A 17,060-nucleotide genomic window follows, 5' to 3' on the forward strand; every position below is an offset into this window, starting at 1 on the left:
AGGGGGGGTCTGCACAGAGCGTATTATTGTACAGGGGACTATTATGCAGGGGAGCGGAAGGGGGTATCTACACAAGGGGGGGATTTGCACAGAGGGGAGGTTATTTGATGTTGTCATTCTTAATGCTATTCTTAAATGTGAGCGTTATTATTGGTGTTATTTGACGCCGGCAGATCACCGGTAAGTAAGTGGACAAAAAGTAGATCCCAGGTCCCAAAAGTCAGGCCACCCCTGCTATAGATTGTCTATAGTATAGACAGTATTAAACATATTTAAACAATATAAATAAGATCATAGAAAAGAAGCGAGTCCAGACGCGCTGTCACAGCTGCCAGCAAGGGATTGTCAGTCCCAAAGAAATTTTAAGTGAAAAGAATAAAACTGGCGCTAAAGGTCCGTACACACTTAACGATTAAATGAGCGACGTCGCTCATTTTCCCCCTCATTGAGCGACGTCACTCATTTAATCGTTAAGTGTGTATGCCGCCAGCGACGAACGATGCGCGGCCCCGTGGGTCGGCAACGATCGTCGCTGTCGGTAGGGCATGCATGAAGGATGTGGACTGTCGTCCACGACCTTCATGCAGCGCTGGCGGGGGCGTGACGTCACTGAGCGATATGAGCTGTCATATCGCTCAGTGTGCATAGTCGGCCGCCGGCCGGCCGGCCCGGGAGGGGGAAACATTAGACGATGTCGCTCACAGAGCGACATCGTCTAATGTGTATGGGCCGTGTTTCTCCAATAATAAATAAATAACTGTGGATGAGTTTCAATAAAATCACATTTAGTTTATTATCTAAACATCATATACTAAAAACAAAGAATAAAAATTCAAATATACACATGAAACTTGGGGCATGAATTGAGCTAAGAATGAAATAGTAATGGCTGCTAGTGAGTGTCCACAAAGGCAGTGCCAGATTAAGGTCCACATGGGCCTGGAGCTGAAATTTATAAAGGGCCTATTGTGTGCTGCCACAGGGGGTGTGACCACATCGCAGGGGTGTGGCTAGTGAGGGGTGTGACCAGTGATGGAGGTGTGGCTTGCACAGGGTGTGTGGCCTGTGCATATGGTATGACTAGTGCCTACCTTCGAAAACCTCAATCTCTACAGTTCATTTATATGAATAGTGTAATGTGAGAGTCTACAAATTAACAAACCCCTTGATAATGTGACTCTAGTATGACAAGAAGGAAAATGTCACTTGATGTAAATTTGAAATCCCCCTCTTTCTCTTTATATAAATGAGACCTTACCTCATATAAAGCTATAGGAGAATATTTTTATAATATGCAGTCTGCCCCCCGAAAATTAAGAATCTTTATTGCCGCATACCACTGCAATAAGGATTCTTCATACACTCAGATGTATACATTTTATTTGGCTCCAATAAGAGCCTGTCCAGGCAATCGGGAGAAATAAATTGATTGCGTCCACTAACACTGTACTTCTATCTACAGTCCTCTTGCAGCTATTGAGCATGCACAACTTTCCAGCTGCTTAATGCTGCAAGAGTCACAAATTGCTTTGGGACATCCTGCAGTCCACTGAAGAGTGATCACAGGGCAGGCAGCCCCATAGCAGGTAATGCGCTTATGTGGCGTTAACTCACGTCGGCAAAATCTGCAAATCTTGTTAAATATGAGCCCCATGGAAAACTAGGGAGGATTGGGGAAATTCCACATGAGCTAACACCCTGAAGACTAAACTGCACTGCCAGATGAGTAGACACTACTGGAGCTGCCAGACCAGGTAAGGAGATTGCAGGACTGTTATGTTGACATTCTAATCATGTCAACATTTCATCAGTGTCAACATGATGAATGTCGACATAACATACCAAACCAATATTTATAAGAATGTTTTAAATATTCAACATTCATCTACCTAAATACCCCTAAAATGCCCCTTGGTATTCTCCACATGCCATAAGGCCACCCATTTGTCCCTTCTATGGACATCAGAAATGCCCTTTTAAGGGCACCATAGTTTTCCCCATATGGCAGGCATGTCCAAACTGCGGCCCTCCATCTGTTGAGAAACTACACATCCCAGCATGCCCTGACACAGCTTTAGCATTCTCTGACAGCAAAACTGTGTCATGGCATGCTGGGATATGTAATTTCACAACAGCTGGAGGGCCGCAGTTTGGACATGCCTGCCATATGGCATCAGACCATAATTCATGGCGTGTAGTGCCCCACAAAGTAAATGGACCTCTGTGCAGGAGAGAGGGAGAAAAGAACTGGACACCAGAGAGGGGATATGCACAGGGCCGGATTAACAATGGGGTGGGTGGAGCTGCAGCTCCAGGCCCCCCATTAAAATAGGCCCAGACAGTGCTAGCAGACTTTGGTAACAATAAAAAAAAATATTTTTTTCCCCGTCACCATCAATGGCAGCCCAAGGCCCCGCCCACTCCCTCCCTCACCCCTCCAACCCACCCAGTGCCCATGCAGCGCTGTGGTAGGTGCGGATCCAGTGGGCTGGCCAAGGCAGTCCAGACACTCCCCTTCACTCACATTTCCTCCCCTTCCTTTCACGGACCTCCTCCCCTCGGGACGCTGCTCCATAATGGGGAGGGGGACCCGTCGCCGCCGGATGTAAAGACGGGGACCCGCTGCCTCCGCTGTTACAGACGGGGACCCGCTGCCTCCGCTGTTACAGATGGGGATCCGCTGCCTCCGCTGTTACAGACGGGGATCCGCTGCCTCTGCAGCAGAAGACGGGGACCCGCTGCCGCCGGATGTAAAGACGGGGACCTGCTGCCTCCGCAGCTGAAGACTGGGACCTGCTGCCTCTATAGCTAAGTATGGTGACCTACTGCTGTCAAAGTTACAAAGAGCCGCCTGTCCTGATGGTTAGAGGGGGTACACACAATGCCGACTGTAGGTGGGGATGGGGGGGGGGGGATTTAGGGGATGGCTGTCTCAATCCTTTCTCTGTCTACCCCCTTCTCTCCCTCTGTCTCTCTCTCTCCACCCTCTCTCACTCTGTCTGCCCCTTCTCTCACTCTCTCTCACTCTCTCTCTCCTCTCTCTCTCTGTGTCTGTCCAGGGGCAAATGCAGGATTTCCTAGGGGGGATTTCTAACTCTATATATAAACTAGAGACCTCTGGTATAAATAACTCTGCGCCCAGGTGGCTGTGTTCTTCATATATATTGAGACACACATATAGAGATTTTATATATATATGTATATGTATATATATATATATATATGTATATATAGGGAGGCCAATCCCGGGATCGGAATCGATGGGATCCCGGGATTTGGGCCCAAAAATGCCGGGATTTGAATCCCGGGATTGGAGCCTCCAATCCCGGGATTCACGGGATTAGAGTGTGCATGTGCAGTTTTGCCGGACAGCGCTGAGCACTATAGCTCAGCGCTGCCCGGCTGTCAGCGAGGGAGTTACATCAGCTAAGGACACACGTACTGACCGCACTGGCGGCATTTCAAACGTAGCGCCGGCCGCCAGCCAATCAGAGTTGGCAGACCGGCAGCCAATCAGGGAAGCGGCAGCAGCCGCGGCCCCTGATCGGCTGCCGGACTGCCAGTTCTGACTGGCTGGCGGCCAGTGCTACGTTTGAAATGCTGCCAGCGCGGTCAGTGTGTGTGTCCATAGCTGGTGCCCGCGGCCTACCAGTGTTTATCTTCGCTACCTACACCCACACTCTCTGCTCCTGACATCCTCCCTCTGCTCGCTACACCCACTCTCCCGCTTCTCCCTACTCCCACCCTCCCGCTGCTCCCTACACCCACTCTTCCGCTGCTCCCTACTCCCACTCTCCCGCTGCTCCCTACACCCACCCTCCCTTCCTGTTCCTTACATGCTCCCTACACCCACCCTCCCTTGCTCCCTACATCCACCCTGCCTTGCTGCCCTCCACATATACTTTCCCTGCTCCCTACACTGCTCCCTACTGCAATCCCGGGATCTCGGGAATCCCGGGATTGAGCATTTTTCAATCCCGAATCCCGGGATTGAAAAAATGCCCCGGGATTGGCCTCTCTCTCTCTATCTATCTATCTATCTATCTATCTATCTATCTATCTATCTATCTATATATATATATATATATATATATATACTGTGTATATGTTTATCTATATCTATCTATCTATGGTGGGGATAAACCTGAGTAAAGGGGGGGTGAAAAAAGAGATTTGTGGGGCAATGTGTGGTGCGAATAATGGGGTGAGAAGGGTTGAACGGGAGATGAAAAAGATGATAGTAGTATATGCGGGGCGGAATAAGGTGATGGTTAATGAAAAGGGCAATAGGGAGGGAGGGACTGGATGTGATTCGAGTGTCGAAACAATTGAAAAAGTGACTGGTGATAGGGAAAGAAGCAGTTGTGAAGAGTGTGACTGAGGTGGTTGAGGAGCGGTTAGGTTGTATAATATTATAAAGGAAGGAAATAGAAAAGAAAAAGAAAGAAAGAGAGGAAAATGGGTGATGCTAGCTATAAACATAAATAATAAACTAAATTGAGGGTTTGTTGACTTGGAATTGCTAAGGAGAGGAATGTTGAAATATGTTGAAAAAGAATTTACAGGAAAACACTGTAGTTGATATACTCATTGAGACCATTGGGAGCTAGAGTATTCAACCGGAAAGTCCATTCCCTTTCTTTCTTCAGGAGTGTGGTCATGATATCTCCACCTCTGATTCCCATTTTGACTTGTTCTAGGCCACATATTTTTAGATCCTGCGGGGAGCAGGAATGTTGTTGCAGAAAATATCTGGAGACTGAGGTTAGTTGCTTCATCCTTTGTTGGTCTCTGTTTGCATTTCTGATGTTGCTCATGTGCTCAAGAGCCCTCTGCTTGAGCATACGTGTAGTGATTCCTACATATTTATAATTGCAAGAGCATGATATGCAATAAATTACGTTTGTGCTTTTACAGTTGAAGAAGTCCTTGATTTTGATGGTGTCCCCATATCTGTCACTTATTGTTTGAAGGTTGACCATATGTTCACAGATTTTGCAGTTTCCACAGGGGTAACTTCCTACTGCGATCAAGTCTCGTGCAGGTCTTGATGTAAAATGGCTTTTGACAAGTTAATTATTAATAGACACCCCTATTTTTCACCTGGAGCCATATTAATCTCCTCGACGGTTTTTATATCTATAACAAAAATTACCCTTTATTCTCAATCAGTCATTTTCTCTCTTCTTCTTCTCATTTATATATTATTTTTTATTTTATTTTGCTATCTTCAGCTTTCTATCACAGTAGATTACTATCAAAATAACAGATATACTGCTTTAATTATAACGCCGCGCTATACACAGCACATTAGAGTGTTTCCAACAGTGCTAACAATATGGTACAATCAAACACCTAAAGATTTAATAAGCCCCATTAAGGGTGTTTTCTACACTTACTTCTTCCTAAACACCTATTTTTTGCAATTCAGCCCTAAATATGCTATAGGTACATGACCGCATAACGGACATAAAATTTGTCATAACAATTCTGCGTCTATATAACTTAGAGCATATAATTATTTAATCAATGATTACAGCAATCAATTATTCAATCATTAGGACCCATCAGGTCCTTATAAATCAGCAACAGAGGACCAGGGAGCAGGCATTCCGTGAACAAGCTCCCCGAGCGAAACGTACGTCGTCACTTCCGGTTCCGGTTTCCGAACTTCCGGTCGACGGACCGCGGACACCGGCGCGTCTCTCTGCTGGACTCACCCTCCATTACGGATCTCGAGTGACGGCCTCCACTGACCAAGGGGGGTACTTTACCCCTCCACCTAACAGTATGATATCACTTCATGTCTGAAGCCGCATTGTTTTCAATATCTCCGCAATAATTGCATATCTGTTTGTTGCACCAAGCTTCTCAGATACTATTGTGACTTTTCAATTATATACATTATTTTGACCTGAAATATTTGTGAAACTTGGCAACAATGGGACAACGTCAGGCTTGTCAGTAAAACCGAACTCTGGTTCAGGACTCATTTCATATTTTGTTATCTTTGGGGGTACTCCACCCCTGCACCTAACAGTGGGATATTATCCTTATGTCTGATGCCTCATCCCTTTCAATATCTCCGCAATAACTGCACATCTGTTTTTTGCACTTAGTTTCTCAGATACATATGTGACTTTTCACGTATATACATTATTTTGATCGGAAATATTTGTGAAACATGGCAATAATGGGACAGCATCAGGCTTGACAGTAAACCGAACTCTGGTTCAGGACTCATCTCTAATTTGTCCTCTCCAATATTATCAACACACATTTTTGTGCTACTAATATCTGGACTTAAAGAGTTCCTGAAACTTCCAGTACACAATACTTGGTTCCGGGCATTATAAAGCAGGATATATTCACCTGCGGTCAAACCACACTAAGTATGCCCAACCTCGTCTGATCTTGGAAGCCAAGCACTGTGGGCCAGGTCAGTACCTGGTTGGGAGACCACCAGAGAATACTTGGTACTGCAGGTATTTTTATCCTACAGAAAATAATAAGACCTGGAGCCAAAGTATTTGTTAGTACTCACCTTATCTACTTCAGCTTATGGAAGCAGATTCTCATCAATTAACAGGGTGAGCCCAGCCTTGTTAGATAGAGAAATACTTTTCTCTTCCAGAACAGTGTCAGTGTTATTTATTATAGGTATATTTCACCTTTTCAGAAGAAGATAACCTCAATATCATTCAAATTTCGATCATAGTTCTTCTAACAATAGAGAGACATATATATTTTTGCTTAATGGAGCCAGTCAGTTTGATTTGTATTACCTTGTACAATCAACTATATTTAAATCGGATGGATTAACCTTTTGATAAACAGATAGTATCTTTATCATTTTTCAGTTCCATTTTTGCCTTATAGCCCCCTATTTTTTGAGGAATATTAATAAAAGTTATATTTAAAATATTATAATATTACACAATTTACTACAAAAGTGTGCCCCAGAAGAGACGTGTAGTCTTTCTTCTTTTCTTCTTTGGCTCCTGTACTACACAGGAACCATACAATTTTTCTGTACCAGTTCACTGAACTACCTCTGGGAGCACCACCAACCTAGTGCCTGTTATGAATTATTCAATTACATGGCCATATGTTGGTTAACATGATAGCTATAGGTTTATCCTATATCAAATAAATCAGGAAGTTTTCAGATTGAGAGATCCTGTGCAGACTCTATCACCCCCTTTTTTCCAAAGTGAAATGAATTGTTACCAACATATGTATTTGTACGAAACATCATTTATTGTCACTTTGTACACATTGTGATACAGCTCATTTTACTGTATTTTATAAAATAAATAAGTCTATTTCTTATGACTGTTTTATTGTACAAATAAAAATTTTAGACATACCAAAGAATATCATTAGCTCCCTGGGGAAACCTTTTCTTTATATATATATATATATATATATATATATATATATAAATAAGAAAAAAGCAATAGATACAGCGCTGGTTGCTTAAATGGAATACAGTATTTTTATATATATAATTATATATGGGTGGAACCAAAAAGTCACTCTATGAGTGCTCAAAGCACTAGATCCTCCTTCGATAATTTAGGATCGCTGCTCCCCTTAGTCAATCCGAACTCCCACGAAGATAAATATCTGTCAATAAAACATATAGAGGGGGCGCTCCATAGTGCGTAAACTTTTTTATTTTAAAATCAAACAAACACATAGGTATTTGAAACAAATGTAGCTGTTACACTCGTACCAGAAGGCAACCTGTGTGGGCTGGTTACCACATGATTCCACAAATAATCACCAGGCAGTACTGGAACCAGGGTCAGACCAAATCGCGCTGGAATCCTCCACCCGCCGGCGGCAGTTTCCCTGAGACTCTCGGGCAGGATTACACACGTCCGCGACTCCTCGATCAGTCAGCTGCAGGGATTGTCAGTGCGTCACCAGACTCCGCCAGGCGGAGTCTGGTGACGCACTGACAATCCCTGCAGCTGACTGATCGAGGAGTCGCGGACGTGTGTAATCCTGCCCGAGAGTCTCAGGGAAACTGCCGCCGGCGGGTGGAGGATTCCAGCGCGATTTGGTCTGACCCTGGTTCCAGTACTGCCTGGTGATTATTTGTGGAATCATGTGGTAACCAGCCCACACAGGTTGCCTTCTGGTACGAGTGTAACAGCTACATTTGTTTCAAATACCTATGTGTTTGTTTGATTTTAAAATAAAAAAGTTTACGCACTATGGAGCGCCCCCTCTATATGTTTTATTGACAGATATATATATATATATATATATATATAGACGACAAAATTCCAAACAGCGGCACTCGGAGACTTGAGTAAAATCTTAGAAAAGTGCTTTTAATTTATCATAGTGACAATTTGCATTCCATGTCAGGTTTAGCTAACATATGGGGTTTAGGTTAAGGCACCCCTGGGGGGAGGTTAAGGTTAGGGGACAGGGGATAGCATACTAAACCCACCCTTGTCTGCTTGTATGGGTTTCATCCTTCAGGATGCCGGCATCACGTCAGGCGGTTATTCATACCAAACCCATATATATATATATATATATATATAGCTGCTGCGGTCCGGCACTCCGTGTAAGCCTTGGAAAATATCTGTCGCTGGTGCCCTCACAATAATTAATCAAATAGCCATTCCATGGTGCGGCACTCGTGCTGGTCTCAGAAATAAATGGACCTTAGTCCTTCTTGCTTCAACGTTTCAATTTATTTACGGTCTCTTATCTAGTTCATTAATACACCCTACAGAATATACACCTATAAAGGTGAGGGTGTTCTTTAAACGCTTGTACAGAAAACCTATTGACTGTATCTGGGTGTGTTTCTTTTAAGAATGTTTATATGAATGTATGGAACCTTTTTATCTGTAAAAAAATGTTCATATGAATTTATGGAATTCTATATGTTTTTTAATAAAAACAAATTGGTATCATATCTAATTTAGGCCATTCTGGCCATCTTTTTGTTCGGGTGTGTTCTCTGGTGTGAGGGTATACTTGCAGGTGATACCAGTTATAAGAATCCACACCGTGGAAGAACAGCTACTGGAAATACTAAAATCTGAGTGTTTTAAAGTTATACCAAGCGCAATTGTGAGGCGAGGGAAAGCTTCATCAAACTCCTGCTGCACTGCCACGGGAAGAGGGGGGGACTTGGAATCGGTCACCACAAAGACAGTGCACGGCTGCACGGCCTCCACGGCATGTCATTGGCAGCAGTGTGCGTGACGATGAAGGAAGGAGGAGGGCCCAGACCGCGCCGCAGTAGATAGGCCACTGGTGGGTCCGGGGGCGGGACCTATATGATGTCATGCGGGCAATCACGCCGCTATAATTTGTAACCTGACTGAGATCTAAAACAAAGAGAACTGACGGAGATGTTCTCCTGGGCTCTCAGGCAGGTCAAGTAGGTTTTGTATTTTGGGTCTCAAGAGGACAGCAGCAGCAGCTGGCAGACTGTGACTGGAAAAAGTGGGCCTATTTTCATTGGGGGGCCTGGAGCTGCAGCTCCATCCGCCCCATTGTTAATCCGGCTCTGCACAAAGGATCCCGGACTGAAACAATGTGCAAAGTTCCCTGGGGAGGAGGAAATGAATACATCAGATGAAGCTAGGTGACCGAGCCTAGGGAAACGCGTTAAGTGTAAAAGCTGCTACCACTACAAGTGTTCTACTTTCTAAAGGATCCAGATATGGACTTTTAAAAACCTGCGTTGGAACTTTCTCTGTGGGATTTCAACTTCACAGCACCGATTGGAGAGACCCAGTTTCCACACAAACGGCACAGCTAGCTTGCTGGTAATTTTCAAGCCCCTGGAAGTCTCCGTCGTCACGGGTAACACCAGCTGTATTCATTTCCTCCTCCCCAGGGAACTTTGCACATTGTTTCAGTCCGGGATCCTTTGTGGACACTCACTAGCAGCCATTACTATTTCATTCTTAGCTCAATTCATGCCCCAAGTTTCATGTGTATATTTGAATTTTTATTCTTTGATTTTAGTATATGATGTTTAGATAATAAACTAAATGTGATTTTATTGAAACTCATCCAGTTATTTATTTATTATTGGAGAAACACTTAGCACCAGTTTTATTCTTTTCACTTAAAATGTAAATAAGATAAGTGGTCAGGAAAAGGTTAAACATACCATACTAAATAAATAAACGTTATAGAACCAGTAGTATACAGAAGTGCACTTTTAAGTACTCATTCTCCCACCTCATGAAAAGGCTTCTGTCTCTTCTCCCTGGCAGCTACCTTCATATTATATAGCATTGCTATTGTTATAATTTGAGCCACTTACCAAGAGGAGGGGTGTTTCCAGGCAACCAGAACCCCCCCCCCCCCCCGCCCCCCTGCGTTTGCCTATGCAGTGAGCAGCGGCAGAGTGTCGATTTGGCTCTCTATCATCATGCTCGTGCAGTGCCCGTGAGCTGGAAGCGGTGGCTATACACAGCAGATCCATCGGTGCGGGTGTCTCCAATTGGAGAGAAGGGGGTAAATTTACTAAGGTGGGAGATTTTTAGAACTGGTGATGTTGCCCATAGCAACCAATCAGATTATATCTATTATCTGCTAGAAGCAGCTAGATAAATGGTAAGCAGAATCTGATTGGTTGCCATGGGCAACATCACCAGTTCTGAAAATCTCCCATCTTAGTAAATTTACCCCAAGGTGTGCTATCCATCCCGCACATTGGAATTGGACACTGACACGACTGTTAATAGAGGCAACGTGCAGCTATATGTAGGGTGAGCATACACCGCACATTATTATACAGCTTGGGTACTACATACAAATCCCTCTGGATGGGGTAATTACCTATTGAACTGTCTCCTGGACCGGGACGTCGGTAACAGGTGAAACAATACTGCTACAAATTCATCTTAGAGCAGGACTTTGTCATCCACATGTGTGTGCTCACAAATTGTAGCACTCCCTGCTATTTAGTATCAACACGCGGCTACTTTTATGGTAAAGAATAACATTGTTGCTTCAAATACCAAAGATATTAAATACATTCTAATCCTGGCTCTGCTCCAGAATGGACTTTAGATATCCAGCTCTGTGTCCTTTATTACCATTTTATTTTATTATATTGTACAGTTAATTGTTACCATTAAATTGTTATTTAATTATATATGAACCCAGTAAAGGTTTTTTTATTAAAAGCAAGTTTCTCAATTATTCAATGAATCCAAACACATTTGATCTATTTTAGCTTACATACAAACAATCAATTGTTAGCACATCAAGCGCACACAATTTGTTGGTCATCCCGGACCATAGCTTGTATCACCAACGCCTTTTCCTGCGGAAGAAACACCTTTTGCACTTCCATGTCCAGGATCATTCCCAGAAAGGACAACCTCTGGGTTGGTTCCAAATGTGACTTTGGAAGGTTCAGAATCCAACCATGACTCCTGAGGAGGCGTGTTGTGAGAACAATGGATGTCAGCAGCTTCTCCTTGGACGATGCCTCTATCAGCAGATCATCCAGATATGGAATGATGTTCACATCTTGTTTGCGGAGGAGAATCATCATGTCTGCCATCACCTTGGTAAACACCCTTGGTGCTGTGGAAAGGCCGAATGGCAGTGCCTGGAACTGGAAATGACAGTCCAGCAATGTGAAACGGAGATAAGCCTGATGCAGCAGCCAGATCGGAACGTGGAGGTACGCATCCTTGATATCCAGGGATACCAGGAATTCCCCCTCTTCCAGACCTGATATCACCGCCCTGAGAGACTCCATCTTGAACTTGAACTCCTTTAGAAAGGGGTTCAATGATTTTAGGTTCAGAATGGGCCTGACCGAACAATCTGGTTTCAGTACAATGAAAAGGTTCGAATAATAACCTTTGTTCTGCATGTGAGAAGGTACTGGTATAATGACCTGTGCCTCCACCAGTTTTTGGACAGAGTCTGGCTCCCACTGGCCCCATCTCCAGGCCGCGCGGTCCACCGTCATGCGGAGACTTTGGCATACCTGAAGCAGGCTTTTGTTCCTGGAAACCTGCAGCTGCAGGTTTCTTGGACTTTACTCAACCTCCCCTACAGAAGGTATTGGACGCTCTGGCCTTTCTAGGCCTGTTAGGCCGAAAGTACTGCATTGCAGGTGAAGGGAAGGACTTCTTCGGAGTAGGTGCTGCTGAGGGAAGAAACGGACACTTACCAGCTGTAGCCGTGGATATCAACGCATCTAGAGCTTCCCCAAAGAGAGCCTGGCCTGTATAAGGTAAGGCCTCCATACTTTTCCTGGATTCCGCGTCGGCCGACCACTGGCGCAGCCACAGTCCCCGACAAGCTAAAACAGACATGGAAGATATTCCCGCAGCCATGGAACCCAGGTCTTTCATGGATTCTACCATAAAACCTGCTGAATCATATACAGTATGTTGTACAAATATAAAGCAACGTCATCCCTTTCCATCGTATCCAAATCCTCAAGTAAGGTAGGCGACCACTTTACTATAGCCTTCACAATCTATGCAGTAGCAACAGTGGGACGTAATATGGCCCCTGAAGCAGTGTACATTGATTTAAGTGTGGCTCCTTTAAGGCGGTAGATCCCGCAACAGGTAAAACCACCTTCTTTGAGAGTCTGGACACAGATGCGTAAACAATCAGCGGGTTTTCCCCTTTTTTCCTATCCTCCTCAGGGAAAGGAAACGTCATTAGCACCCTTTTAGGGGCTTGGAATTTTTTCTCAGGGTTTACCCATGCCTTTTCAAATATAGCATTCAATTCCTTTGACGCAGGGAAGGTTAGCAATGCTTTTTTATTATTAGTGAAAAAAGCCTCCTAAACCTGCTCAGGTGTGGTATCATTAACATTCAACACATCCCTGATAGCCTCTATCAACAATTGCACCCCCTTTGCAAGAGATGCGGACCCCCGCAACACATCCCCATCACCGTCTGCGGTGTCAGAATTGGTATCCGTGTCATCTTATGTGACATGCACAAGCGCACGTTTGTGGTGGTACATAGCGGGGTGTCCTGAAACCGGCCATACTGCCATAGAGCACTGTAATACCTGGGTTGCAGATTCATTACTTGTAACCCTGTCAGAAATATGAGAAATCCATGATTTGATAGAGGAAAACCACTCTGGTTCCCTTGCAGGTATCTGTGCTAAACCAGTGCTATACTGATTACATGGAATGGGCTCATCCTGGGAGGATAGATCCTCTGCAGCATATGACACAGTGTCCCTGGACATAGCTAAAGGAGACCACCAAACACTCCACACACACAAACACATGTGGGGGCAGACAGAGTTTCCCCCCCAAGAATGGCAAGAGAGACACAGAGATTGGAGCCAACCCACACACAGCGCTTTTAGTAAAGGGAGACCCCTTGTCAGCGCTGACTGTGCCCCTTAATAGGATACACAGTCATTTTACAGCCTCCCCTCCCTTCTACAACCCCCTGGCACCGTGTACAGAAAGCTGGAGTTGCTGTGGAGGGACCTGTTCTTCCTCTCAGCGCTGTGCAGGCAGGAAAATGGTGCTGGAACGCTGCTGGGTCCGATCTGAGTACAAGCTCCGCCCCCTCAATGGCACTGTCTTCCCGCTCTTCAAGGATTATACTGGCCTGAGGTAAAATGTGCTGGCTGAGATCCGGGACCCCGACAGACTTCTGGACCAGTGTGGAGGTAAGCGCTGGCCCAGAGCGCCCCTCACAGCGCCGCACCATGTGCCTCTGAGCCTCCAGGGAGCGCAGTTAATACTGTGCTCCCTGCCCATTGCCGCCATCTTCACACCAGCCCCCCGCTTGCTAGGGGGGTTGGTGTCTTACTCACCACTCTTCAGCTCTGTAAGGGGTTGGCGACATGCCCCTGTAGCGGAGAATGATCCGACCCCTCTGGAGCTCAGTGTAAAGTCAGCGGAGACAGTGGCTCAAACCCCGCAGGGCGGACATTGTTCCCCCTCTTAGTCCCTCGCTGCAGGCAGGCTGTTGCCAACAGCCTCCTGTAAAAAAATAAACTCTAAAAATAAACTTTACTAGAAAAGTTCTGTAGAGCTCCCCTAGCTGTGACCGGCTCCTCCGGGCACATTTTCTAAATGGAGTCTGGTAGGAGGGGTATAGAGGGAGGAGCCAGCCCACACTCTCAAACTCTTAAAATGCCAATGGCTCCTGGTGGACCCGTCGATACCCCATGGTACTAATGTGGTCCCCAGCATCCTCTAGGACGTAAGAGAAAAAACATTTGTCTATCTTTTTTATGTTGACCATTTTCATGTCGACCTTTTGTACTGTCTACCTTTTGACCCTGTCGACCTAATGTCTGTGTAACATATGGTGTCTATCTATTGACTGTCTAACTAGATACGGTCTATCTATCAACCGGATATCGTTATGTGCATAGGACAATCCACACATATAGGATGGCAAAGCTAATCATCAGAATTCACACCAAGGCGCCCCGTAGTGCAGTAACACGTGAAAACACCAAATGTGCTAAGTATATAAAAATAAACCCGTTACGAATATATGAGAAAATAGAGCTTCACTGATATCCAATAGGACTTCATAAGTAGTCCCAATAGCGAGAAGGGGGCCCTAATTTGCACACCATAATAAGGTAATGAGGTGCTACTCTGCTTGAGACTTAGGGGGTCATTCCCAGTTGATCGCTAGCTGAAAATGTTCGCTGTGCTGCGGCAAAAAAAGGCACTTCTGCGCATGCGTATGTGGCGCAATGCGCACGCGCGACATACTTTCAGCCAAAGTAGTTTCACACAAGGTCTAGCGAAGCTTTTCAGTCGCAGTTCTGGCCGCAGAGTGATTGACAGGAAGTGAGCGTTTCTATGTGTCAACTGACCATTTTCATGGAGTGATTGAAAAAACGCAGGCGTGTCCGGAAAAACACAGGCGTGGCTGGGCGAACGCAGGGCGTGTTTGTGACGTCAAATCCGGAACTAAACAGTCTGAAGTGATCGCAAGCTAGGAGTAGGTCTGGAGCTACTCAGAAACTGCACAATTTTGTTTTGTAGTCGCTCTGCGATCCTTTCGTTCGCACTTCTGCTAAGCGAAGATACACTCCCAGAGGGCGGCGGCTTAGCGTTTGCACAGCTGCTTAAAACAGCTAGCGAGCGAACAACTCGGAATGGCCCCCTTAATACAATGTACAGAGGGGAAAAGTAGCAGGTGCATTATCTCACACTAGCTCACCCTGTAATAACCAGAGGCATTTAGCACATTCCTGGCCAGAGATATGAGATTATCCACCGCACCTAGGTAGCCTCTCATTGGGTAAGTCCCTAACACTAACTACAGGGGTTCAGGTGCGGTGGGTAAGCTCATAGCCCTGGCCAGGAATATGCTAAATGCCTCTGGTTACAGGGTGAGATAGTGCACCTGCTACTTTTTCCCTAAGTAGTCCCACAGGGCCGGTTCTATGTTTTGTGGCGCCCCGGGCAAAATATGGGGGCGTGGCTTCAATAGGGGGCGTGGTCAACGCGCTGAAAGAAAAAAGAAAAAGAAAGAAAAAGTATACTTACCATCCCCGTTCCTGATCCAGACCCCCTCCGCCGGCGGCGCCGCTCTTCTGCTCTCCTCTTCGATCTATGGGAGAGACGTTATTACGTCTCTCCCATAGAACAGCATAGACACTAGAGGTCAATTATGACCCCTAGTGTCTGTGCCACTGTGCTGTGCGGTGCGCGGTGACGTCATCGCGCATCGCACAGCAAAGGTCCTCTAGACGAAGGGAAACTAGACCGTAGCGTCTAGTTTCCCTTCATGGAGAGGACCTTTGCTGTGCGGTGCGCGATGACGTCATCGCGCACCGCACAACTAAGGTCCTCTCAATGAAGGGAAACTAGACGCTACGCGTCTGGTTCCCTTCCAAGCGGGGGGCACAGCAGGGCACTGCGGGGGGCACAGTGGCGGTTCTTGCCCTGGTGCGGCGCCCTCCGGATGGCGCCAGCGCCCTCCGGAAGGCAGCGCCCCGGGCAAAAGTACCGCTTGCCCGTGGCAAGAACCGCCACTGTAGTCCCAATACCAGGAATTTCTGCCTTTTTAGTTAAGGCTCCATATCATAAATGGAATTAAATATAAACAAGAACACAGTGTATTCCTGCTTACAAATATATCACTAAAAACATACAATATTTCACATACACTGAATAAAAGTTAGATACCTTATCTGAACTGAACAGCTTACCAACGGATAACATCCAATGTGTTTCACCATGATGGAGCTATGTCCTGACTGTCACCAAGCAGGGCCGGTTCTGGGGCTCTGTGCGACCCGGGTGACGATAGGGGGCGTGGCTTCGTACAGGGGGCGTGGTCATTTACGCCCCCTGTACAGACTGAAATGATGTGCGTAGCGTGCGTAGCGTCTAGTTCCCTTCGTGGAGAGGACCTGTGCTGTGCGGTGGGCGATGACGTCATCGCGCACCGCACAGTAAAGGACCTCTCCACGAAGGGAAACTAGACACGTACACGTCTAGTTTCCCTTCACAGTGGGGGAGAGCGGGGGGCAGCGGGCAGCACAGCAGAAGCGGATCTTGCCCTGGTGCGGCGCCCCGGGCAAAAGTCCTGCTTGCCCGTGGCAAGATCCGCTACTGTCACCCAGACACATTTTGTTAGAATCTGGAAGACGCGCAGTTCCGCAGCTCCTGCTGAGGATAGTTCTAGCGGCTGTAATCAGTCTCCTGGCCATGGCCACAGGATTGTTAAGCAAGGCTGCAGATAAGAAATAATATGGAAATTATTACATTATCAATTGGGGCCAATGTATTAGTATGTCGCAGACTGTAGAGTAATGATTTGGAATTGAGAAGAAATGACCATGAGACATACCAGCCCACTGTCACTATTACACCCAAACAGTCCCAATCTGTGACCGAACAGGGGGTTGTGCTTATGGGATAGTGAGTGGGGTTCATTGGAAAGTTTGAAGAAATATTGTGTAAGCTAGTCAGCAGCAAATTTCATGATAATACATATACTCAGTAGCTGGTTTTCTCCATGCCAGTAAGAAATATGGCCGCCTGACTGCTGGTCGGCCATTTGTCTATGGACAGGTATAAGAGC

At 45.8% G+C, this 17,060-nt stretch overlaps 1 pseudogene; it reads left to right on the plus strand.

The window, feature by feature from the left end:
• The first annotated feature begins 6,370 nt into the window (after positions 1-6,370).
• On the plus strand, positions 6,371-6,488 carry LOC134950113 (5S ribosomal RNA; annotated as a pseudogene).
• The last annotated feature ends 10,572 nt before the right edge of the window (positions 6,489-17,060 follow it).

Source organism: Pseudophryne corroboree, chromosome 8, assembly GCF_028390025.1.
Source record: "Pseudophryne corroboree isolate aPseCor3 chromosome 8, aPseCor3.hap2, whole genome shotgun sequence".
NCBI classification, from domain to species: Eukaryota; Metazoa; Chordata; class Amphibia; order Anura; family Myobatrachidae; genus Pseudophryne; species Pseudophryne corroboree.